This window comes from Fistularia commersonii, unplaced genomic scaffold (genome assembly GCF_037954325.1).
Source record: "Fistularia commersonii isolate RoL2024-O1a breed Wild unplaced genomic scaffold, RoL_Fcom_v1.0 HiC_scaffold_41, whole genome shotgun sequence".
NCBI classification, from domain to species: Eukaryota; Metazoa; Chordata; class Actinopteri; order Syngnathiformes; family Fistulariidae; genus Fistularia; species Fistularia commersonii.
In genome coordinates this window covers 100,410-127,189 of record NW_028233999.1, presented here as the reverse complement: position 1 = coordinate 127,189, position 26,780 = coordinate 100,410, and positions in this window count along the sequence as shown.

The following is a 26,780-nucleotide window of genomic DNA, read 5'->3' as shown; positions in this document are numbered from 1 at the left end:
AGCTGTGAAGCAGATGGAGGGCAGAAGCACGTCCCATAATTCTCCTGAGTCCGGCGGATCGGGAGTACCAGGGCCTATAGCGGAGGAGCGGTGGAGCGGAGAAGCGGACCATTGGGCACACACATGTGAATGAGTGGATGAGCTAATGTTTGTTTGGTTGTGGATGCATTTCGGCTAATGCTATTAGCACAGCTATGATGACTTAATGTGTGTATGTGTGTCAGTGTGTGTGTGTGTGTGAGTGTCTTTGTGTATGTGTGTGATAGTTTGTTTTGGTGGGGGGGGGGGGGGTCGCGGACACGGAGTACCAGGGCGCACACATGTGAATGAGTGGATGAGCTAATGTTTGTTTGGTTGTGGATGCGTTTCGGCTAATGCTATTAGCACAGCTATGATGAGTTAAGGTGTGTGTGTGTGTGTGTGAGTGTGTGTGTTTATTTGTTTTGTGTCTATGTGAGTGTGTTCGTGTGTGTATGTGTGAGAGTTTGTTTAAGTGGGGGGGGGGGTACCAGGGCCCATCACGGAGGAGCGGTGGAGCGGAGAAGCGGAGGAATGGAGGAGCGGAGGTAATTTTTCTCTTCTCAAAGGCAGAGGATGGGAAGTTTGGGGGCAGTAGGACGCCTTAGACCGGCCACTGTGAGCCTTCTCCAGATATAGATCCCCCGGATGTATGATTGGAGCTCTCGGACCATTGGGCACACACATGTGAATGAGTGGATGAGCTAATGTTTGTTTGGTAGTGGATGCGTTTCGGCTAATGCTATTAGCACAGCTATGATGAGTTAAGGTGTGTTTGTGTGTGTGTGTGTGTGTGTGTTTGTGTGTGTGTGTGTGTGTGTGTGTGTGTGCGCGTGTGTGTGTTTATGTGTTTTTGTGTGTGTGTAAGTGTGTTTAGGTGGGGGGGGGGTACCAGGGCCAATAGCGGAGGAGCGGTGGAGCGGAGAAGCGGAGGAGCAGAGGAGCGGAGGTAATGTTTCTTCTCTCAGAGGTGGGGAAGCTTGGGGGCAGAAGAACCCCATAGACGGCCTAATGTGAGTCTTCTCTGGAGATAGCTCCCCCAGACGTATGACCGGAGCTCCCAGACCTCTGGGCACATACATGTGAATGAGTAGATGAGCTAATGTTTGTTTGGTTGTGGATGCGTTTCGGCTAATGGTATTAGCACAGCTATGCTGACTTAATGTGTGTATGTGTGTCAGTGTGTGTGTGTGTGTGAGTGTTTTTGTGTATGTGTGTGATAGTTTGTTTTGGTGGTGGTGGTGGGGGGGGGGGGGGGGGGGGGGGGGGGCGGACACGTAGTACCAGAGCGCACACATGTGAATGAGTGGATGAGCTAATGTTTGTTTGGTTGTGGATGCGTTTCGGCTAAAGCTATTAGCACAGCTATGAAGACTTAAGGTGTGTGTATGGCTGTGTCTGTGTGTGTGTGAGTGTCTTTGTTTGTGTGTGTGTGTAGGCTCTTTTGGTGGGGGGGGGGGTCGCGAACAGGGACTACCATTGGGCACACACATGTGAATGAGTGGATGAGCGAATGTTTGTTTGGTTGCGGATGCGTTTCGGCTAATGCTATTAGCACAGCTATGATGAGTTAAGGTGTGTGTGTATGTGTGTTTGTGTGTTTGTGTGTTTTTGTGTGTGTGTGAGTGATTTTGTGTGAGAGTTTGTTTAGGTAGGGGGGGGGGGAGTACCAGGGCCCATAGCGGAGGAGCGGTGGAGCTGAGAAGCGGAGGAGCAGAGGAGCGAAGGTAATGTTTCTTCTCTCAGAGGCGGAGCAGCTTGGGGGCAGCAGAACCCCTTAGACGGGCTAATGTGAGCATTCTCCGGACATAGATCCCCCGAACGTATGATTGGAGCTCCCGGACCACTGGGCACACACATGTGAATGAGTGGATGAGCTAATGTTTGTTTGGTTGTGGATGCGTCTCGGCTAATGCTATTAGCACAGCTATGATGAGTTAAGGTGTGTGTGTGTGTGTTTGTTTGTTTTTGTGTCTGTGTGAGTTTGTTCGTGTGTGTATGTGTGAGAGTTTGTTTAGGTGGGGGGGGGGGGGTACCAGGGCCCATCGCGGAGGAGCGGTGGAGCGGAGAAGCGGAGGAATGGAGGAGCGGAGGTAATGTTTCTCTTCTCAAAGGCAGAGGATGGGAAGTTTGGGTGCAGTAGGACGCCTTAGACCGGCCACTGTGAGCCTTCTCCAGATATAGATCCTCCGGATGTATGATTGGAGCTCCCGGACCATTGGGCACACACATGTGAATGAGTGGATGAGCTAATGTTTGTTTGGTAGTGGATGCGTTTCGGCTAATGCTATTAGCACAGCTATGATGAGTTAAGGTGCGTTGTGTGTGTGTGTGTGTGTGTGTGTGTGTGTGTGTGTGTGAGTGTCTTTGTGTGTGTTTGTGTGTTTTTGTGTGTGTGTGAGTGTGTTTAGGTGGGGGGGGGGTACCAGGGCCAATAGCGGAGGAGCGGTGGAGCTGAGAAGCGGAGGAGCAGAGGAGCGGAGGTAATGTTTCTTCTCTCAGAGGCGGGGAAGCTTGGGGGCAGAAGAACCCCTTAGACGGCCTAATGTGAGCCTTCTCTGGAGATAGCTCCCCCAGACGTATGACCGAAGCTCCCAGACCTCTGGGCACATACATGTGAATGAGTGGATGAGCTAGTGTTTGTGGTTGTGGATGCGTTTCGGCTAATGCTTTTAGCACAGCTATGATGACTTAAGGTGTGTATGCGTGTCTGTGTGTGTGTGTGTGTGAGTGTCTTTGTGTATGTGTGTGATAGTTTCTTTTGGTGGGGGGGGGTCGCGGACAGGGAGTACCAGGGCACACACATGTGAATGAGTGGATGAGCTAATGTTTGTTTGGTTGTGGATGCGTTTTGGCTAATGCTATTAGCACAGCTATGAAGACTTAAAGTGTGTGTATGTGTGTATGTGTGTGTCTGTGTGTGTGTGTGAGTGTCTTTGTGTGTGTGTGTGTGTGTGAGAGGCTCTTTTGGTGGGGGGGGGGTGTCGCGGACAGGGAGTACCAGGGCCAAGAGCGGATGAGCTGAGGAGCGGAGGAAGGCAGAAGCTCGGCCCGTGATTCGCTTATGTCCAGCGGTTCGGGAATTCCAGGGCCCAAAGCAGAGGAGCAGTGGAGCTGAGAAGCGGAGGAGCGGAGGTGATGTTTATTCTCTCAGAGGCAGGGAAGCTTGGGGGTAGCAGAACCCCTTAGATGGGCTAATGTGAGCATTCTCCAGACATAGATCCTCCGGTCGTATGATTGGAGCTGCCGGACCATTGGGCACACACATGTGAATGAGTGGATGAGCTAATGTTTGTTTGGTTGTGGATGCGTTTCGGCTAATGCTATTAGCACAGCTATGATCAGTTAAGGTCTGTGTGTATGTGTGTGTGTGTTTGGGTGTGTGTGTGTGTCTGTGTGTGTGTGTGAGAGTTTGTTTAGGTGGGGGGGGTCGCGGACAGGGAGTACCAAGGCCTCGAGCGGATGAGCTGAGGAGCAGAGCAGGGCAGAAGCCCGGCCCGTGATTCCCTTATATCCAGCGGTTCGGGAGTTCCAGGGCCCAAAGCGGAAAGGCGGAGGAGTGGAGAAGCGGAGGAGTGGAGGAGAGCAGAAGCACGTCACGCAATTCTCCTGAGTTCGCAGGATCAGGAGTACCAGGGCCCATAGCGGAGGAGCGGAGGTGTTGAGAAGCGGAGGAGCAGAGGAGCGATATTATATTTCTCTTCTCAAAGGCGGGGAAGCTTGGGGGCAGCAGGATCCCTTAGACCGGCCAATGTGTGCCTTCTCCAAACATAGATGCCCCGGACGTATGCCCGGAGCTCCCAGACCTCTGGGCACATACATGTGAATGAGTGGATGAGCTAATGTTTGTTTGGTTGTGGATGCGTTTCGGCTAATGCTATCAGCACAGCTATGATGACTTAAGGTGTGTGTGTGTGTGTGTTTTTGTGTGTTTGTGTGTTCTTGTGTGTGTGTGTGTGTGTGTGTTTGTGTGTGTGTGTGTGCGTTTGTGTATATGTGTGTGACAGTTTGTTTAGGTGGGGGGGGCCGCGGACAGGGGGTTAGGGTTAGGGTTAGGGTTAGGGTTAGGGTTAACAAGGCCCATAGCAGAGGAACGGTGAAGCGGAGAAGCAGAGGAGCGGAGGAGCGGAGGTAATGTTTCTCTTCTCAAACGCAGAGGAGGGGAAGTTTGGGGGCAGCAGGGCGCCTTAGACTGGCCAATGTGAGCCTTCTCTAGGACATAGGTCCCCCGGACGGATGATTCGAGCTCCCGGACCATTGGGCACACACATATGCATGAGTGGATGAGCTAAAGTTTTCTTTGATTTGAGATAGGTGATCTCATTAGTTTTATTTGAGTTTACATTCTAGTATACATATGTGGTATTTGTATCTACTCTCAGGAAATGTATGGCACTTTATGACAAGGTTTGGGACTTGTTTTAGTTTTTCGCGACTGTTCAGCTAACTTGACGTTAACTTCTACGTCAGTGTTTTCTTTTTTGGTATAGCGCTGCTGGCGGGAATTTTCCCTCACTCTGTACTGTACATGTCCCATGGCTAACCGATGTTGATTCCCGGAGCTGTGAAGAAGAAAATAAAAGACGATTCAAACAAGGCAAACTTGTGAATTCCTTCCGAAACATGGAAAACGAAGAAGCTGCAAACTTAAACGCAACAGGTTATGGGCCCAGGCTACGAACAAAAGGAGGAAGATGGCAACGTTTGGTTGCCGATGGAGACGAAAACAACTACGAGGTTTGGGAAGTAAAGTTTCTGGGACACATGCGACTCGAAGGTTTGAAAGAGACAATTCTTTCAACTGTTGAGCCCGACCCAGGTAAAAATGCACAATGCTACGCTGAGCTTATCCAGTTCCTCGATGATAAAAGTCTATCATTGGTAATGAGGGAAGCCGCAGATGACGGTCGAAAAGCTTTGAAAATATTACGGGATCATTATGCCAGCCAGGGTAAGCCCAGAATTATTTCCCTGTACAGCGAACTATGCTCACTCAAGAAGGAACCCGACGAAACAATAACAGATTACATTATCAGAGCAGAAAAGGCAGTCACCGCTCCGAGAAACACAAAACAGGTGATAAGTGATGAGCTGATGATCGCTATGGTTATGAAAGGGCTTCCAGAACCATACAAGCCCTTCGTCATTCATGTAACTCAGAGCAGTTAAGAAATGACGTTTATTCAGTTCAAGAGTAAACTAAGAAGTTATGAAGAGACTGAAAAGTTTGACAGCAAAACCAAATCAGACAATGTCATGAAAGTGGACATGTCAACCGTGATCTGCTATGGATGTGGAAACCGTGGCCATATGTCAAAAGCTTGTCACCAAAAATCAGGGCCAAAATGGTGCAGCTATCACAGAAGCGCAACCCACACCGATGAGACATGCAGAAGAAAATCCAAGCCCAAAGAAGACTCGGTCAAACAAAACACAGACATCCAAGACAAAGATAAGGAAGATGAGCAAACTTTTGTATTCAAGGTCAGTCAAAAAGTCCCTCCGGAAAATATCAGAAAAAAATGGACTGATGGTAGACTGTGGCGCTACATCACACATCATAACACAAGAAGACAAATTCACAAGATTTGATGAGTTTTTCAACCCAAACAAACATTACATGGAGCTAGCAGACGGGACCAGAAGAAACAAAGTGGCACTAAAAAGAGGTGATGCAGAAGTGTTACTCCAGGACATTGAAGGAAAACCTGTCCTGGTAACCTTAAGGGGAGCCTTATTCATCCCATCATATCCTCAGGACTTCATATCGGTGAAGGCAGCCACAGCTGATGGAGCCAGCGTGATATTCAAAGAAGGAGAGAACAGATTCATAACCAAAGAAGGAACAATTTTCAGCATTGAGGAATGTGACAGACTCTACTACATAAGAACGGTAAATTATCAACAACTTTATGATGATACAGTAAATGACATGATGTCCAGGGATAAAGTAAACTGAACTTGTGATGTCAAAACATGGCATGAGATTATGAGACACCGCAATGTAAAAGATGTATTAAAATGACCAAACTTAGTCGAGGGTATGAAGATTACAGGTCAGACCAAGGTAGACTGTAACGTATGCACAGAGGGAAAATTCACAAATAGCAGAAACAGGCAAGCTGATGCAAAAGCTGATGCACCCCTAAAAATGGTACACGCTGACTTATCAGCCCCGATTGAACCAGCTGGTCAAGAAGGGCATAAGTATGTAATTTCATTCACAGATGATTATTCAGGGGCAGTATTTGTATATTTTCTCAAATACAAGAGTGAAGCTACATTAGCAACAGAGAAGTTCCTTGCTGACAGTGCAGCGTATGGTCGTGTCAAATGTATCAGGTCAGACAACGGGACTGAATTCACAGGAAATGCTTTTCAATCTCTTCTAAGGGAGAAAGGCATAAGACATGAAACATCATCCCCATACTCTCCCCATCAAAATGGGACAGCAGAAAGATAATGGAGGACCCTTTTTGAAATGGCAAGGTGTATGCTAATAGAAAAAGGATTACCAAAGGTTTTGTGGCCTTATGCTGTCCAGACCGCTGCCCATATTCGAAATAGATGTTACAATGACAGACTCGAAAATACCCCATACTTCATGTTAACAGGGAGAAAGCCAAATCTCTCAAAAATGTGGATATTCGGAACTGAGTGTTCTGCATACAAACATGACACTAAGAAATTAGATCCCAGATGTGAAAAAGGAATATTTGTGGGATACAGTAAGAAAAGCCCTTCATACCTGGTCTATAATCCACTTACAGAAAAAGTGGCAAAACAGAGACTGGTGAAATTGATCAAAAAGGGAAGAATTGAACAACAAACACAAACTGATGATTATGAGACAGAAATCCAGGGATATGAAGGCACAGAATCTACAGATGAAACCAGTATTGCTGTGTCACAAAGTGAAAATAAAACAGACAACCATATACAAAATGAGGATGAGAGTACTAACGCAGATGTGTCACATGACGAAGAAACAGCAGAAAATGTCCAAAATGAAAAAGAGACGAGGTCAGACATAAAACCCAGATATAATCAAACCAGTCGCTATCCTTGACGAAAAAGGGTCGTTCCAAGGTATTTAGAGGATGATCAGACAGACTATATTAACAATGATAAAAATCATACAACTATTGATAACTGTTACAGGACTGTGTGCGGAGTCCCACAGAATTATAGTGAAGCACTGAAGTCACCACTGGCACCCGGGTGGAATTGTGCCATGAGGGAAGAGATTGACTCGATTAAATAGAATGACACATTTGAACTGACAACTTTACCTGAAGGGAGAAAAGTAATTGGAGGAAAATGGGTATTTGCCCTTAAAGAAAATGCTGAAGGAGGACAAATATTTAAGGCCAGATATGTAGCTAAGGGTTACAATCAAACAGAAGCCATAGACTACTATGAAACTTTTGCACCGACAGCTAACATTACATCAGTGCGGGCACTAATGCAGATAGCCGTACAAAATAACCTCATTGTCCATCAAATGGATGTTAAGACGGCATATTTACATGCTCCTATACATGAGGAGATTTTCTTGGAACAACCAGAAGGGTTTGAAATGATGTCAGAAACAGGAGAGAAACTAGTGTATAGATTAAAGAAATCTCTTTATGGCCTGAAACAATCAGGAAGAAACTGGTATGAACTCCTTAATGACCATTTAGAACAGGACAACTTTGTGAGAAATCTCTCTGACCACTGTGTGTACAGAAAACAGACGGAAAATGGTGACACAATCATTGTAATAATTTGGGTAGATGATTTAATTATTGCAGCAAGCAGCAATGATGCACTCAGCACATTTAAACAGAACATGAAATTCAAGTTCAACATGAAAGACCTGGGGAAACTATCATATTTTTTGGGCATACAATTTGAACAAAAGGGGGATGAAATCAAAATGAACCAGACAAAGTACATCCTAAAAATGCTAGAGAGATTTGGAATGTCAGAATGTAAAGCAAGATCTACTCCAAGTGAGCAAAAATTAGAGGGCATCCCTGTAGCTGATGAAAATGAGCAAAGTGAACCTGTCGACCCCAAAGAATATCGTGAGATTGTAGGCAGTCTTATTTATGCCATGACTTGCACCAGACCTGATATCAGCTGGATAGTGAGCAAACTATCACAGAATCTGGCAATGCCAAAAGTAGAAAACTTAGTAGCTGCAAAACATGTTCTGAGGTATTTGAAGGGGACAGCTGATTATGAACTAAGTTTCAAGACAAATAAGGAGGATTTGAACCTGATAGCTTACAGTGATTCAGACTGGGCATCATCTGTAGAAGACAGACGTAGCGCTACAGGCTACTGTTTCAGTTTAACAAAACAAGGCCCAGCCATTGCATGGAAGTCAAGGAAACAGCCCACAGTGGCCCTGTCAACATGTGAGGCTGAATACATTGGCCTAGCCACCACCGCACAAGAAAACATGTACCTGTCTCAACTGTTAAACGGTATGGACAACAAAATGTACAGTTGCACAACAATCTACGGAGACAATCAGGGGGCCATCGCACTGAGTAAGAATCCTGTAAACAGACAAAGGTCAAAACACATTGATGTAAAATATCATTTCATTCGTGAAGCACTCAGTGAGGGCTAAATAAATCTTATCTATTGTCCATCAGAGGACATGTTGGCAGACATCTCGACAAAACTCATGACAAAGGTAAAAATAGAAAAATTCAAAAAGTGGTTCTTTGGAAATTAAAATGTCCAAAGTTTTTTTTTGGATGTTGAGATCAAGAGGGGGTGTTGAGATAGGTGATCTCATTAGTTTTATTTGAGTTTACATTCTAGTATACATGTGTTGTATTTGTATCTACTCTCAGGAAATGCATGGCACTTTATGACAAGGTTTGGGACTTGTTTTAGTTTTTCGCGACTGTTCAGCTAACTTGACGTTAACTTCTACGTCAGTGTTTTTTTTTTGGTATAGCGGTGCTGGCGGGAATTTTTCCCTCACTCTGTACTGTACATGTCCCATGGCTAACCGATGTTGATTCCCGGAGCTGTGAAGAAGAAAATAAAAGACGATTCAAACAAGGCAAACTTGTGAATTCCTTCCGAAACATGGAAAACGAAGAAGCTGCGAACTTAAACGCAACAGTTTGGTTGTGGATGCGTTTCGGCTAATGCTATTAGCACAGCTATGATGAGTTAAGGTGTGTTTGTGTGTGTGTGTGTGTGTGTGTGTGTCTGTGTGTGTGTGTGTGTGCGTGTGTGTGAGTGTGAATTTGTTTAGGTGGGGGGGGGTCGCGGACAGGGAGTACCGGGGCCTCGAGCGGATGAGCTGAGGAGCGGAGGAGGGCAGAAGCCTGGCCCGTGATTCGCTTATGTCCAGCGGTTCGGGAATTCCAGGGCCCAAAGCGGAGGAGCGATGGAGCTGAGAAGCGGAGGAGCGGAGGTAATGTTTCTCCTCTCAGAGGCGGGGAAGTTTGGGGGCAGAAGAACCCCTTAGACTGGCTAATGTGAGCATACTCCGGACATAGATCCCCCGGACGTATGATTGGAGCTCTCGGACCATTGGGCACACACATGTGAATGAGTGGATGAGCTAATGTTTGTTTGGTTGTGGATGCGTTTCGGCTAATGCTATTAGCACAGCTATGATGAGTTAAGGTGTGTGTGTATGTGTGTGTGTGTGTGTGTGTGTTTGTGTGTTTTTGTGTGTGTGTGAGTGTGTTTGTGTGTGTATGTGTGAGAGTTTGTTTAGGTGGGGGGGGGGAGTACCAGAGCCCATACAGGAGGAGCGGTGGAGCTGAGAAGCGGAGGTAATTTTTCTCCTCTCAGAGGCGGGGAAGCTTGGGGGCAGAAGAACCCCTTAGACCGGCCAATGTGAGCCTTCTTCGGACATAGATCACCCGGACGTATGACTGGAGCTCCCGTACCTCTAGGCACACACATATGTGAATGAGTGGATGAGCTAATGTTTGTTTTGTTGTGGATACGTTTTGGCCAATGCTATTAGCACAGCTATGATGAGTTCAGGTGTGTGTGTGTGTGTTTGTGTGTTTGTCTGTGTGTGTGTGTGTGTGTGTGTGTGTGTGTGTGTGTGTGTGTGTGTGTGTGTGTGTGTGTGCGTGTGTTTATCTGTGTGTGAGAGTTTGTTTTGGTGGGTGGGGGGGGGGGGGGGGGTTCCCGCGGACAGGGAGTACCAGGGCCTGGAGCGGATGAGGTGAGGAGCGGAGGAGGGCAGAAGCCCGGACCGTGATTCGCTTATGTTCAGCGGTTCGGGAGTTCCAGGGCCCAAAGCGGAGAAGCGGAGGACAGCAAAAGCCCTGTCCGCAATTCACCTGAGTCTGGCGGATCGGTAGTACCTGGTTCCGCAGCGGAGGAGCGGAGGAGCGGAGGAGCGGAGGAGCGGAGGAGCGGAGCAAAGCGGAAGACCGTCTTAATAACAAGGAAATTACAGATGAGGCTATAATTTCCACAGAAATCTTTAAATTCTATCGCCACCTATACACTTCGACATTGTCAAAAAGCGATTGTGACTCCTTTCCAACAAATATTCCTCAACATATCCCAAAAATAAACAACAACAAACAATATATGTTTGTTTTGTATATGTTTATATATAATCAACAAAAAATATACAGTTTGATATCTGAGATTCCTTGTGAGTCGCCAACTTAATTACATGTTGTACTCCCCTTGCAATCTTTTTTTCGTTTTAATTTTTTATTAGTCTATCTATTGATTTAATTATTTCATTTTAATTTCTTTTTTTGTCTAGCATTGTAAATTTCTCACAAACCGTTAACACTATTTAACTTCTGATTCCATACAGAACGAATGTCCTTATGTCCTTTGCTTCCTCATGCCTGGTTGTTTCATTCACATTCAGTTCTACCTTGCCATGTTTATTTGTACATTTGTATAGTTGTGTGTACTATTTATGTTCAATTCAAAAAAAAAAAAAAAAGAATGAGAGGCTGAGAAAATCTCCATGTCTCTCTCTCCCCCCCCCTTAATGCCGCCCCCCCCCCCTTCCTCACGGCGGCCGACGCAACGCGATTCTCGCCGTTGTTGTGGAAGTAGGGAAAAGGATTCCCCGCGTCGGTGCGAGCGATGCGTTTCAAGGCGTATTGCATGTGTGTATGGGGGGGGGGGGTCTACAGGACACCGCAGACCGGCAATGGTGCACCTTCTCCGGACATCGATCACCGAAACGTCGGCGTGGAGCTCCCGGAGCAGCCGGCGTGTACATGTGAATGAATGGAGGAGCTAATGTGTGTGGGGTGGTGGTGGTGGTGGTGTGGGGGGGGGGGGGGGGGCGTTTCGGCTAATGCTATCAGCACAGCTATGATTATCCCCAGAACGTTGAGAACGAGCTCCCGGAACTCCAGACATGCGTATATAAAAGAGTGGAATTAAGGTGTGTGTGAGTGTGTGTGTGTGTGTGTGTGTGTGTGTGTGTGTGTGTGTGTGTGTGTGTGTGTGTGTATGTGTGTGTGTGTGTGTGTGTATGTGTGGGACAGAAATAATGTCGGGGACAGAAATTGTTATTAGCCTGCTGGCAGATGACACAACCTTAGTTTTGAAAAATGAACATCAAGTCCCAATAAGCGTTGAAAAAATTAAAACATTCTACAAGGCTTCAGGATTGTCATTAAACTTAAAGAAATGCAAACTTCTTGAGCTGCATGACTCACCACTAAAGGAAATCAGCAATGTTCCTATCAAATCAGAAATAAAATACTTGAGCATTTTCCTATCTAAGGACCAAAAGTTAAATCAGTCCAGGAACATTGAATCTAAACTGAATCAAAGTAAAGCTAAATTGAATATATGGCTCCAAAGAGATTTATCAATATTAGGCCCGATATATTTGACTAAAATGGAATGTTTATCCAGATGTATATACCCAGTGTATTCCAATGCTGCTCCAAATCAACTCATAAAATCTATTAACCAAATAAATTTCAACTTTATCTGGAGGAACAAACCACACCATCTAAAAAAATCACATATGGGGAAAGAAACAAGTGACGGAGGGCTGAAAGTGATAGAGTTGGACTGCCTGAATGGGACATTGAAGGTGAACTGGTTGAAATCCTGGATCAAACATCATCATTCTTTCTGGTATTGTACTCCAAACTACTTATTCAACATAGTCGGCAGCCTAAGTCTTCTACTTATCTCTGACTTGGATATCAACAAGATTCCTGTCCAATTTTCAGAGTTCCATAAACAAATACTATTATACTGGAAAATGATATATGTACACAATTTCTCACCACACAGTACAATAATTTGGAACAATCGATATGTACTGCATGGCAACAAACCTCTGTTTTACAAGGAATGCTTTGAGAAAGGTATATGGTCAATAATTGACTTGATGGATGACAATGGCAGTCGTCTAGACTATGAACAGTTCTGTACTACACACAGATTTAAGCCTCCCATATTAGAGTTGATAAAGTTACAAAACGCACTGCCTCGACAATTTGTATTCCTGACCAAAAATATAATGACGCACCAAACCGTACAACCACAGTTACCCCGACTATCACTCCAGGGAATCTCAATTCCGGACAGAAAGTGCAGCAACTCCTTTATTAGGACATGTTTCACAGGAAACTTATTCCCTGGACGTCAAAACAAAAATAATATTTGAAATGAATTTGATAAGGAATCGATTGCCACGCTGCGAACTATGTATCTGACTCTACCCATACCCCCCAAGGCACAAAGAAACCCACTTCTAAATTATGAATGACATCTACCCATCTAAGGAATTATTGAGGGTACGCTTTACTTTTGAAGATAATATTTGTACATTTTGTGAAGACAACATTGAAACCACTGACCATATATTTTTTCTCATTCTCATTCCATCATCACCAGTTTCCCTCTCAAAAGATGATATCACATTTGGTTTACTTATAAGCAACATAACAGATGAACTCCGTGTCAATGTTCTTTTAGGCCTGGCCAAGTTCTTCATTCACAAAAACAGAATGCAAAAATGCTCCCCAAATTTTAATTTCTTCATAAACGATTTTGAATTATAAAAAAAAATCCTTAAAACTTATGGAAAAATCCAAAAACTAAAAAATATACAGTTACCCATGTCTGAGATTCCTTTTTTTTTGAAAAAAAAAAAACAAAAAACAAAAAAAAAACTTAATTACATGTTATATTCCCCTTGCAATTTTTTTTTCGTTTTAATTTTTTATTTGTCTATCTATTGATTTAATTATTTCCTTTTAATTTCTTTTTTTGTCTAGCACTGTAAATTTCTCACAAACCGTTAACACTATTAACTTCTGATTACATACAGAACAAATGTCCTTATGTCCGTTGCTTCCTCATCCCTGGTTGTTTCATTGACATTCAGTTCTACCTTGCCATGTTTATTTGTACATTTGTATATTTGTGTGTACTATTTATGTTCAATTAAAAACAGTTTGATGTCTGAGATTCCTTGTGAACGGCCAACTTAATTACATGTTATATTCCCCTTAGAATTTTTTTTTTTAGTTTTTAATTTTATTTTTCTATCTATTTATTTAATTATTTCATTTTAATTTCTTTTTTTGTCTAGCATTGTAAATTTCTCACAAACCGTTAACACTATTAACTTCTGATTCCATACAGAACGAATGTCCTTATGTCTCCCGTCCCCCCCGCTTTTTCCGTACGGTGGCAGACACTGAGATCAAAAGCAAATGGGTGTCATTGTAATGCAGTAACAGGGTGATAACAGCCGTGTTTGAAGTGTGTAGGGGCTTATAGGAGAGCAGAAGCACGTCACGCTATTCGCCTGAGTTCGGAAGATCGGGGGCACCAGGGCCCATAGCGGAGGAGCAGAGGAGTTGAGAAGCGGAGGAGCGGAGTTATGTTTCTCTTCTCAAAGGCGGGGAAGCTTGGGGGCAGCAGGACCCCTTAGACCGGCCAATGTGAGCCTTCTCCGGACATAGATCACCCGGACGTATGACTGGAGCTCCCGTACCTCTGGGCACACACATATGTGAATGAGTGGATGAGCTAATGTTTGTTTTGTTGTGGATACGTTTCGGCCAATGCTATTAGCACAGCTATGATGAGTTCAGGTGTGTGTGTGTGTGTGTGTGTGTGTGTGTGTGTGTGTGTGTGTGTGTGTATGGGTGTGTGTCTGTGTGTGTGTGTGTGTGTGTGTGTGTGTGTGTGTGTGTGTGTGTGTATGGGTGTGTGTCTGTGTGTGTGTGTGTGTGTGTGTGTGTGTGTGTGTGTGTGTGTGTGTGTGTGTGTGTGAGAGTTTGTTTTGGTGGGTGGGGGGGGGTTCCCGCGTACTGGGAGTACCAGGGCCTGGAGCGGATGAGGTGAGGAGCGGAGGAGGGCAGAAGCCCGGACCGTGATTCGCTTATATCCAGCGGTTCGGGAGTTCCAGGGCCCAAAGCGGAGGAGCGGAGGACAGCAAAAGCCCTGTCCGCAATTCACCTGAGTCTGGCGGATCGGTAGTACCTGGTTCCGCAGCGGAGGAGCGGAGGACTTGAGAAGCGGAGGAGCGGAGGAGCGGAGATGTTTCTCTTCTCAGAGGCGGCAAGGGGGGGGGAGCAGGACCCCTTACCCGTATCCCCCGGACGGTTGAGTGGAGCTCCCGGAATTCCGGGCACGCACATGCGAATGACTGGATGACAGGGAGTGCCAGGGCCTGGAGCGGATGAGCAGAGGAGAGGCGGAGAGCAGAAGCCCGGCCCAGTTCGGGATTTCCAGGGTCCAAAGCGGGGGAGCAAAGAAGCGGAGGGGGGGAGGAGAGCAGAAGAGCAGAAGACTGGCCCGGAATTCACCGAAGTCCCGCATATCGGGAGTTCAAGGGCCCGGAGCGGAAGAAAGGAGGAGCGGAGGAGCGGAGGAGCGGGGGAGCGGAGGAGCGGAGGAGCGGAGGAGCGGAGGAGCGGAGGAGAGCGGAAGCCCGGCCAACAATTCGCCTGAGTCCCGCGGAGAGGGGGTACCAGGGCCTGGAGCCTGATTCGCTTATGTCCAACATTTCAGGAGTACCAGTGTCAGGAGCGGAGGAGCGGAGGAGCGGATGAGCAGAAGAACGTTTAAGCGGTGGAGCGGAGGAGCGGATGAGCGGAGGAGAGTGGAATCCGGCCGACATCTCGCCTGAGTCCCGCGGAAAGGGAGTCCCAGGGCCTGGAGCCTGATTCGCTTATGGCAAGCAGTTCAGGAGAACCGGGCCCAGAGCGGAGGAGCGGAGGAGCGGAGGAGCGGAGGAGCGGAGGAGCGGAGGAGCGGAGGAGCGGAGGAGCGGAGGAGCGGAGGAGCGGAGGAGAGCGGAAGCCCGGCCAACAATTCGCCTAAGTCCCGCGGAGAGGGAGTACCAGGGCCTGGAGCCTGATTCGCTATGTCCAGCAGTTCAGGAGTACCAGGGCCGGAGCGGAGGAGCGGAGGAGCGGAGGAGCGGAGGAGCGGAGGAGCGGAGGAGCGGAGGAGCGGATAAGCGGATAAGCGGATGAGCTGAGGAGAGCGGAAGCCCGGTCGGCAATTCGCCTTAGTCCCGCGGAGAGGGAGTACCAGGTCCTGGAGCCTGATTCGCTTATGTCCAGCAGTTCAGGAGTACCAGGGCCAGGAGCGGAGGAGCGGAGGAGCGGATGAGCAAAATAACGTTTAAGCGGTGGAGCGGAGGAGCGGATGAGCGGAGGAGAGCGGAATCCGGCCGACAATTCGCCTGAGTCCCGCGGAAAGGGAGTACCAGGGCCAGAAGAGTGATTTAATGATGTTCAGCAATTCAGGAGTACCAGGCCGAGGTGCGGAGGAGCGGAGGGGCGGATGAGTGGAGGAGCGGAGGTGGGGAGGAGAGCGGAAGACCGGCCCACATTTCGCCTGAGTCCCGCGGATTGGGAGTACCAGGGCCTGGAGCCTGATTCGCTTATGGCAAGCAGTTCAGGAGTACCAGGGCCCAGAGCGGCGGAGCGAAGGAGCGGAGGAGCGGAGGAGCGGAGGAGCGGACGAGCGGAGGAGCGGAGGAGCGGAGGAGCGGAGGAGCGGAGGGGCGGATGAGTGGAGGAGTGGAAGTGCGGAGGAGAGCGGAAGCCCGGCCCACATTTCGCCTGAGTCCCGCGGATTGGGAGTACCAGGGCCTGGAGCCTGATTCGCTTATGGCAAGCAGTTCAGGAGTACCAGGGCCCAGAGCGGAGGAGCAGAGGAGCGGAGGAGCGGAGGAGCGGAGGAGCGGAGGAGCGGAGGAGCGGAGGAGCGGAGGAGCGGAGGAGAGCGGAAGCCCGGCCGACAATTCGCCTTAGTCCAGCGGAGAGGGAGTACCAGGGCCTGGAGCCTGATTCGCTTATGTCCAGCAGTTAGGGGGAGTACCAGGGCCAGGAGCGGAGGAGCGGAGGAGCGGATGAGCAGAAGAACGTTTAAGCGGTGGAGCGGAGGGGCGGACGAGCGGAGGAGAGCGGAATCCGGCCGACATCTCGCCTGAGTCCCGCGGAAAGGGAGTACCAGGGCCTGGAGCCTGATTCGCTTATGGCAAGAAGTTCAGGAGAACCGGGCCCAGAGCGGAGGAGCGGAGGAGCGGAGGAGCGGAGGAGCGGAGGAGAGCGGAAGCCCGGAATCCGGCCGACATCTCGCCTGAGTCCCGCGGAAAGGGAGTACCAGGGCCTGGAGCCTGATTCGCTTATGGCAAGCAGTTCAGGAGAACCGGGCCCAGGAGCGGAGGAGCGGAGGAGCGGAGGAGAGCGGAAGCCCGGCCAACAATTCGCCTGAGTCCCGCGGATTGGGAGTACCAGGGCCTGGAGCCTGATTCGCTTATGGCAAGCAGTTCAGGAGTACCAGGGCCCAGAGCGGAGGAGCAGAGGAGCGGAGGAGCGGAGGAGCGGAGGAGCGGAGGAGCGGAGGAGCGGAGGAGCGGAGGAGCGGATGAGTGGAGGAGTGGAGGTGCGGAGGAGAGCGGAAGCCCGGTCGGCAATTCGCCTGAGTCCCGCGGAGAGGGAGTACCAAGTCCTGGAGCCTGATTCGCTTATGTCCAGCAGTTCAGGAGTACCAGGGCCAGGAGCGGAGGAGCGGAGGAGCGGATGAGCAAAATAACGTTTAAGCGGTGGAGCGGAGGAGCGGATGAGCGGAGGAGAGCGGAATCCGGCCGACAATTCGCCTGAGTCCAGCGGAGAGGGAGTACCAGGGCCAGAAGCGTGATTTATTGATGTTCAGCAATTCAGGAGTACCAGGCCCAGGTGCGGAGGAGCGGAGGGGCGGATGAGTGGAGGAGCGGAGGTGGGGAGGAAAGCGGAAGACCGGCCCACATTTCGCCTGAGTCCCGCGGATTGGGAGTACCAGGGCCTGGAGCCTGATTCGCTTATGGCAAGGAGTTCAGGAGTACCAGGGCCCAGAGCGGCGGAGCGGAGGAGCGGAGGAGCGGAGGGGCGGATGAGCGGAGGAGTGGAGGTGCGGAGGAGAGCGGAAGCCCGGCCCACATTTCGCCTGAGTCCCGCGGATTGGGAGTACCAGGGCCTGGAGCCTGATTCGCTTATGGCAAGGAGTTCAGGTATACCAGGGCCCAGAGCGGCGGAGCGGAGGAGCGGAGGAGCGGAGGGGCGGATGAGCGGAGGAGTGGAGGAGAGCGGAAGCCCGGCCCACATTTCGCCTGAGTCCCGCGGATTGGGAGTACCAGGGCCTGGAGCCTGATTCGCTTATGGCAAGCAGTTCAGGAGTACCAGGGCCTAGAGCGGAGGAGCGGAGGAGCGGAGGAGCGGAGGAGCGGAGGAGCGGAGGAGCGGAGAAGCGGAGGAGAGCGGAAGCCCGGCCGACAATTCGCCTTAGTCCCGCGGAGAGGGAGTACCAGGGCCTGGAACCTGATTCGCTTATGTCCAGCAGTTCAGGAGTACCAGGGCCGGAGCGGTGGAGCGGAGGAGCGGAGGAGCGGAGGAGCGGAGGAGCGGATGAGCGGATGAGCGGATGAGCGGATGAGCGGATGAGCTGAGGAGAGCGGAAGCCCGGCCGGCAATTCGCCTGAGTCCCACGGAGAAGGAGTACCAGGGCCTAGAACCTGAGTCGCTTATGTCCAGCAGTTCAGGAGTACCAGGGCCAGGAGCGGAGGAGCGGAGGAGCGCAGGAGCATATGAGCGGATGAGCGGATGAGCGGATGAGCGGATGAGCGGAGGAGCGGAGGAGCGGAGGAGCGGAGGAGAGCGGAAGTCCGGCTCACATTTCCCCTATGTCCCGCGGATTGGGAGTACCAGGGCTTGGAGCCTGATACACTTATGTCAAGCGGTCCGGAGTACCAGGGCCCGGAGCGGGGGAGCGGAAGAGCGGAGGAGCGGAGGAGAGCGGTAGCCCGGCAAACAATTCGCCTAAGTCCCGCGGAGAGGGAGTAACAGGACCTGGAGCCTGATTCGCTTATGTCTAGCAGTTCAGGAGTACCAGGGCCCGAAGCGGACGAGCGGCGGAGCGGATGAGAGGAGAAGCGGAGGAGAGCGGAAGCCCGGCCGACAATTCTCCTAAGTCCCGCGGAAAGGGAGTACCAGGGTCTGGAGCCTGATTCGCTTATGGCAAGCAGTTCAAGAGTACCAGGGCCCAGAGCGGAGGAGCGGAGGAGCGGAGGAGCGGATGAGCGGATGAGCGGTGGAGCGGAGGTGAGCGTAAGCCCGGCCGAATATTCGCCTAAGTCCCGCGGAAAGGGAGTACCAGGACATGGAGCCTGATTCGCTTATGTCTAGATGTTCAGGAGTACCAGGGCACGGAGCGGAGGTGCGGAGGAGCGGATGAGAGGAGAAGCGGAGGAGAGCGGAAGCCCGGCCGACAATTCGCCTAAGTCCCGCGGAGAAGGAGTACCAGGGCCTTGAGCCTGATTCGCTTATGTCCAGCAGTTCAGGAGTACCAGGGCCGGAACGGAGGAGCGGAGGAGCGGAGGAGCGGAGGACCGGAGGAGCGGAGGAGCGGAGGACCGGAGGAGAGCGGAATCCTGCCGACAATTCGCCTGAGTCCCGCGGAAAGGGAGTACCAGGGCCTGGAGCCTGATTCGCTTATGGCAAGCAGTTCAGGAGAACCGGGCCCAGAGCGGAGGAGCGGAGGAGCGGAGGAGCGGAGGAGCGGAGGAGAGCGGAAGCCCGGAATCCGGCCGACATCTCGCCTGAGTCCCGCGGAAAGGGAGTACCAGGGCCTGGAGCCTGATTCGCTTATGGCAAGCAGTTCAGGAGAACCGGGCCCAGGAGCGGAGGAGCGGAGGAGCGGAGGAGAGCGGAAGCCCGGCCAACAATTCGCCTGAGTCCCGCGGATTGGGAGTACCAGGGCCTGGAGCCTGATTCGCTTATGGCAAGCAGTTCAGGAGTACCAGGGCCCAGAGCGGAGGAGCAGAGGAGCGGAGGAGCGGAGGAGCGGAGGAGCGGAGGAGCGGAGGAGCGGAGGAGCGGATGAGTGGAGGAGTGGAGGTGCGGAGGAGAGCGGAAGCCCGGTCGGCAATTCGCCTGAGTCCCGCGGAGAGGGAGTACCAAGTCCTGGAGCCTGATTCGCTTATGTCCAGCAGTTCAGGAGTACCAGGGCCAGGAGCGGAGGAGCGGAGGAGCGGAGGAGCGGATGAGCAAAATAACGTTTAAGCGGTGGAGCGGAGGAGCGGATGAGCGGAGGAGAGCGGAATCCGGCCGACAATTCGCCTGAGTCCAGCGGAGAGGGAGTACCAGGGCCAGAAGCGTGATTTATTGATGTTCAGCAATTCAGGAGTACCAGGCCCAGGTGCGGAGGAGCGGAGGGGCGGATGAGTGGAGGAGCGGAGGTGGGGAGGAAAGCGGAAGACCGGCCCACATTTCGCCTGAGTCCCGCGGATTGGGAGTACCAGGGCCTGGAGCCTGATTCGCTTATGGCAAGGAGTTCAGGAGTACCAGGGCCCAGAGCGGCGGAGCGGAGGAGCGTAGGAGCGGAGGGGCGGATGAGCGGAGGAGTGGAGGTGCGGAGGAGAGCGGAAGCCCGGCCCACATTTCGCCTGAGTCCCGCGGATTGGGAGTACCAGGGCCTGGAGCCTGATTCGCTTATGGCAAGGAGTTCAGGTATACCAGGGCCCAGAGCGGCGGAGCGGAGGAGCGGAGGAGCGGAGGGGCGGATGAGCGGAGGAGTGGAGGAGAGCGGAAGCCCGGCCCACATTTCGCCTGAGTCCCGCGGATTGGGAGTACCAGGGCCTGGAGCCTGATTCGCTTATGGCAAGCAGTTCAGGAGTACCAGGGCCTAGAGCGGAGGAGCGGAGGAGCGGAGGAGCGGAGGAGCGGAGGAGCGGAGAAGCGGAGGAGAGCGGAAGCCCGGCCGACAATTCGCCTTAGTCCCGCGGAGAGGGAGTACCAGGGCCTGGAACCTGATTCGCTTATGTCCAGCAGTTCAGGAGTACCAGGGCCGGAGCGGTGGAGCGGAGGAGCGGAGGAGCAGAGGAGCGGAGGAGCGGAGGAGCGGATGAGCGGATGAGCGGATGAGCGGATGAGCGGATGAGCTGAGGAGAGCGGAAGCCCGGCCGGCAATTCGCCTGAGTCCCACGGAGAAGGAGTACCAGGGCCTAGAACCTGAGTCGCTTATGTCCAGCAGTTCAGGAGTACCAGGGCCAGGAGCGGAGGAGCGGAGGAGCGCAGGAGCGGATGAGCGGATGAGCGGATGAGCGGATGAGCGGATGAGCGGAGGAGCGGAGGAGCGGAGGAGCGGAGGAGAGCGGAAGTCCGGCTCACATTTCCCCTATGTCCCGCGGATTGGGAGTACCAGGGCTTGGAGCCTGATACACTTATGTCAAGCGGTCCGGAGTACCAGGGCCCGGAGCGGGGGAGCGGAAGAGCGGAGGAGCGGAGGAGAGCGGTAGCCCGGCAAACAATTCGCCTGAGTCCCGCGGAGAGGGAGTAACAGGACCTGGAGCCTGATTCGCTTATGTCTAGCAGTTCAGGAGTACCAGGGCCCGAAGCGGACGAGCGGCGGAGCGGATGAGAGGAGAAGCGGAGGAGAGCGGAAGCCCGGCCGACAATTCTCCTAAGTCCCGCGGAAAGGGAGTACCAGGGTCTGGAGCCTGATTCGCTTATGGCAAGCAGTTCAAGAGTACCAGGGCCCAGAGCGGAGGAGCGGAGGAGCGGAGGAGCGGATGAGCGGATGAGCGGTGGAGCGGAGGTGAGCGTAAGCCCGGCCGAATATTCGCCTAAGTCCCGCGGAAAGGGAGTACCAGGGCCTGGAGCCTGATTCGCTTATGTCTAGATGTTCAGGAGTACCAGGGCCCGGAGCGGAGGTGCGGAGGAGCGGATGAGAGGAGAAGCGGAGGAGAGCGGAAGCCCGGCCGACAATTCGCCTAAGTCCCGCGGAGAAGGAGTACCAGGGCCTTGAGCCTGATTCGCTTATGTCCAGCAGTTCAGGAGTACCAGGGCCGGAACGGAGGAGCGGAGGAGCGGAGGAGCGGAGGACCGGAGGAGCGGAGGAGCGGAGGACCGGAGGAGAGCGGAATCCTGCCGACAATTCGCCTGAGTCCCGCGGAAAGGGAGTACCAGGGCCTGGAGCCTGATTCGCTTATGGCAAGCAGTTCAGGAGAACCGGGCCCAGAGCGGAGGAGCGGAGGAGCGGAGGAGCGGAGGAGCGGAGGAGAGCGGAAGCCCGGAATCCGGCCGACATCTCGCCTGAGTCCCGCGGAAAGGGAGTACCAGGGCCTGGAGCCTGATTCGCTTATGGCAAGCAGTTCAGGAGAACCGGGCCCAGGAGCGGAGGAGCGGAGGAGCGGAGGAGAGCGGAAGCCCGGCCAACAATTCGCCTGAGTCCCGCGGATTGGGAGTACCAGGGCCTGGAGCCTGATTCGCTTATGGCAAGCAGTTCAGGAGTACCAGGGCCCAGAGCGGAGGAGCAGAGGAGCGGAGGAGCGGAGGAGCGGAGGAGCGGAGGAGCGGAGGAGCGGAGGAGCGGAGGAGCGGATGAGTGGAGGAGTGGAGGTGCGGAGGAGAGCGGAAGCCCGGTCGGCAATTCGCCTGAGTCCCGCGGAGAGGGAGTACCAAGTCCTGGAGCCTGATTCGCTTATGTCCAGCAGTTCAGGAGTACCAGGGTCAGGAGCGGAGGAGCGGAGGAGCGGAGGAGCGGATGAGCAAAATAACGTTTAAGCGGTGGAGCGGAGGAGCGGATGAGCGGAGGAGAGAGGAATCCGGCCGACAATTCGCCTGAGTCCAGCGGAGAGGGAGTACCAGGGCCAGAAGCGTGATTTATTGATGTTCAGCAATTCAGGAGTACCAGGCCCAGGTGCGGAGGAGCGGAGGGGCGGATGAGTGGAGGAGCGGAGGTGGGGAGGAAAGCGGAAGACCGGCCCACATTTCGCCTGAGTCCCGCGGATTGGGAGTACCAGGGCCTGGAGCCTGATTCGCTTATGGCAAGGAGTTCAGGAGTACCAGGGCCGGAGCGGTGGAGCGGAGGAGCGGAGGAGCGGAGGAGCGGAGGAGCGGAGGAGCGGATGAGCGGATGAGCGGATGAGCGGATGAGCTGAGGAGAGCGGAAGCCCGGCCGGCAATTCGCCTGAGTCCCACGGAGAAGGAGTACCAGGGCCTAGAACCTGAGTCGCTTATGTCCAGCAGTTCAGGAGTACCAGGGCCAGGAGCGGAGGAGCGGAGGAGCGCAGGAGCGGATGAGCGGATGAGCGGATGAGCGGATGAGCGGATGAGCGGATGAGCGGAGGAGCGGAGGAGCGGAGGAGCGGAGGAGAGCGGAAGGCCGGCCCACATTTCCCCTATGTCCCGCGGATTGGGAGTACCAGGGCTTGGAGCCTGATACACTTATGTCAAGCGGTACGGAGTACCAGGGCCCGGAGCGGGGGAGCGGAAGAGCGGAGGAGAGTGGTAGCCCGGCAAACAATTCGCCTAAGTCCCGCGGAGAGGGAGTAACAGGACCTGGAGCCTGATTCGCTTATGTCTAGCAGTTCAGGAGTACCAGGGCCCGAAGCGGACGAGCGGCGGAGCGGATGAGAGGAGAAGCGGAGGAGAGCGGAAGCCCGGCCGACAATTCGCCTAAGTCCCGCGGAAAGGGAGTACCAGGGCCTGGAGCCTGATTCGCTTATGGCAAGCAGTTCAGGAGTACCAGGGCCCAGAGCGGAGGAGCGGAGGAGCGGAGGAGTGGATGAGCGGATGAGCGGTGGAGCGGAGGTGAGCGTAAGCCCGGCCGAATATTCGCCTAAGTCCCGCGGAAAGGGAGTACCAGGGCCTGGAGCCTGATTCGCTTATGTCTAGATGTTCAGGAGTACCAGGGCCCGGAGCGGAGGTGCGGAGGAGCGGATGAGAGGAGAAGCGGAGGAGAGCGGAAGCCCGGCCGACAATTCGCCTAAGTCCCGCGGAGAAGGAGTACCAGGGCCTTGAGCCTGATTCGCTTATGTCCAGCAGTTCAGGAGTACCAGGGCCGGAACGGAGGAGCGGAGGAGCGGAGGAGCGGAGGACCGGAGGAGCGGAGGAGCGGAGGACCGGAGGAGAGCGGAATCCGGCCGACAATTCGCCTGAGTGCCGCGGAAAGGGAGTACCAGGACCAGAAGCGTGATTTAATGATAGCCAGCAGTTCAGGAGTACCAGGGCTGGAGCGGAGGAGCGGACGAGCGGAGGGTTGGATGAGTGGAGGAGCGGAGGAGAGCGGAAGCCCGGCCCACTTTTTGCCTTAGTCCCGCGGATCTGGAGTACCAGGGACTGGAGCCTGATTCGCTTATGGCAAGCAGTTCAGGAGTACCAGGGCCCAGAGCGGAGGAGCGGAGGAGCGGAGGAGCGGAGGAGCCGGAATGAGCGAAAGCCCGGCCGAATATTCGCCTAAGTCCCGCGGAAAGGGAGTACCAGGGCCTGGAGCCTGATTCGCTTATGTCCAGCAGTTCAGGAGTACCAGGGCCCGGAGCGGAGGTGCGGAGGAGTGGATGAGAGGAGAAGCGGAGGAGCGGAGGAGCGGAGGAGTGGAGGAGCGGAGAAGCGGAGGAGCGGAGGAGCGGAGGAGCGGAGGAGCGGAGGAGGGGAGGAGCCGAGGAGCGGAGGAGCGGAGGAGCGGAGGAGAGCGGAATCCTGCCGACAATTCGCCTGAGTCCCGCGGAAAGGGAGTACCAGGGCCTGAAGCGTGATTTAATGATGTTCAGCAATTCAGGAGTACCAGGGCCAGGTGCGGAGGAGCGGAGGAGGGGAGGGGCGGATGAGTGGATGAGCGGAGGAGTGGAGGAGAGCGGAAGCCCGGCCGGCAATTCGCCTGAGTCCCGCGGAAAGGGAGTACCAGGGCCTGGAGCCTGATTCACTTATGTCCAGCAGTTCAGGAGTACCAGGGCCTGGAGCGGAGGATCGGAGGAGCGGAGGAGCGGATGAGCGGATGAGCGGAGGAGCGGATGAGCGGAGGAGCGGAGGAGCGGAGGAGAGCGGAAGCCCGGCCCACATTTCCCCTATGTCGCGCGGATTGTGAGTACCAGGGCTGGGAGCCTGATTCACTTATGTCAAGCGGTCCGGAGTACCAGGGCCCGGAGCGGATGAGCGGATGACCGGAGGAGCGGAAGAGCGGAGGAGAGCGGAAGCCCGGCCAAAAATTCGCCTAAGTCCCGCGGAGAGGGAGTACCAGGGCCTGGAACCTAATTCGCTTATGTCCAGCAGTTCAGGAGTACCAGGGCCCGGAGCGGAGGTGCGGAGGAGTGGATGAGAGGAGAAGCGGAGGAGCGGAGGAGCGGAGGAGTGGAGGAGCGGAGAAGCGGAGGAGCGGAGGAGCGGAGGAGCGGAGGAGCGGAGGAGCGGAGGTGGGGAGGAGCCGAGGAGCGGAGGAGCGGAGGAGAGCGGAATCCTGCCGACAATTCGCCTGAGTCCCGCGGAAAGGGAGAACCAGGGCCTGAAGCGTGATTTAATGATGTTCAGCAATTCAGGAGTACCAGGGCCAGGTGCGGAGGAGCGGAGGAGGGGAGGGGCGGATGAGTGGATGAGCGGAGGAGTGGAGGAGAGCGGAAGCCCGGCCGGCAATTCGCCTGAGTCCCGCGGAGAGGGAGTACCAGGGCCTGGAGCCTGATTCACTTATGTCCAGCAGTTCAGGAGTACCAGGGCCTGGAGCGGAGGATCGGAGGAGCGGAGGAGCGGATGAGCGGATGAGCGGAGGAGCGGATGAGCGGAGGAGCGGAGGAGCGGAGGAGCGGAGGAGAGCGGAAGCCCGGCCCACATTTCCCCTATGTCGCGCGGATTGTGAGTACCAGGGCTGGGAGCCTGATTCACTTATGTCAAGCGGTCCGGAGTACCAGGGCCCGGAGCGGATGAGCGGATGACCGGAGGAGCGGAAGAGCGGAGGAGGTCGGAAGCCCGGCCAAAAATTCGCCTAAGTCCCGCGGAGAGGGAGTACCAGGGCCTGGAACCTAATTCGCTTATGTCCAGCAGTTCAGGAGTACCAGGGCCAGAACGGAGGAGCGGAGGAGCGAAGGAGCGGAGGAGAGCGGAAGCCCGGCCGGCAATTCGCCTGAGTCCCGCGGAGAGGGAGTACCAGGACCTGGAGCCTGATTCGCTTATGTCTAGCAGTTCAGGAGTACCAGGGCCCGAAGCGGAGGAGCGGCGGAGCGGATGAGAGGAGAAGCGGAGGAGAGCGGAAGCCCGGGCGACAATTCGCCTAAGTCCCGCGGATTGGGAGTACCAGGGCCCGGAATGGGGGAGCGGAGGAGCAGATGAGCAGAAGAGCGGAGGAGCGGAGGAGCGGAGGAGCGGAGGAGCGGAGGAGCGGAGGAGCGGAGGAGCGGAGGAGCGGCGGAGCGGAGGTGAGCAGAAGCCCGGCCAAAAATTCGCCTAAGTCCCGCGGAGAGGGAGTACCAAGGCCTGGTACCTGATTCGATTATGTCTAGCAGTTCAGGAGTACCAGGGCCCGGAGCGGAGGAGCGGATGAGCGGAGGAGAGCGGAATCCGGCCGAAAATTTGCCTGAGTCCCGCGTAAAGGGAGTACCAGGGCCTGGAGCCTGAATCGCTTATGTCCTGCGGTTCCGGAGTACCAGGGCCCACAGCGGAGGAGCGGAGGAGCGGATGAGCGGATGAGCTTAGGAGAGCGGAAGCCCGGTCGACAATTCGCCTGACTCCAGCGGAGAGGGAGTACCAGGGCCATAAACGTGATTTAATGATGTTCAGCAATGCAGGTGTACCAGGGCCAGGTGCGGAGGAGCGAAGGAGCGGAGGGGCGGATGAGTGGAGGACCGGATGAGCGGAGGAGCGGAGGTGAGCGGAAGCCCGGCCGACAATTCGCCTAAGTCCCGCGGAGAAGGAGTACCAGGGCCTTGAGCCTGATTCGCTTATGTCCAGCAGTTCAGGAGTACAAGGGCCTGGAGCGGGGGAGCGGAGGAGCAGATGAGCAGAAGAGCGGAGGAGCGGAGGAGCGGAGGAGCGGAGGACCGGAGGAGAGCGGAATCCGGCCGACAATTCGCCTGAGTCCCGCGGAAAGGGAGTACCAGGACCAGAAGCGTGATTTAATGATATCCAGCAGTTCAGGAGTACCAGGGCTGGAGCGGAGGAGCGGACGAGCGGAGGGTTGGATGAGTGGAGGAGCGGAGGAGAGCGGAAGCCCGGCCCACTTTTTGCCTTAGTCCCGCGGATTGGGAGTACCAGGGCCTGGAGCCTGATATGCCTATGGCAAGCAGTTCAGGAGTACCAGGGCCCAGAGAGGAGGAGCGGAGGAGCGGAGGTGAGCGGAAGCCCGGCTGAATATTCGCCTAAGTCCCGCGTAAAGGGAGTACCAGGGCCTGGAGCCTGTTTCGCTTATGTCCAGCAGTTCAGGAGTACCAGGGCCGGAGGGGAGGAGCGGAGGAGTGGAGGAGCGGAGGAGCGGAGGAGAGCGGAAGCCCGGCCCACATTTCGCCTGAGTCCCGT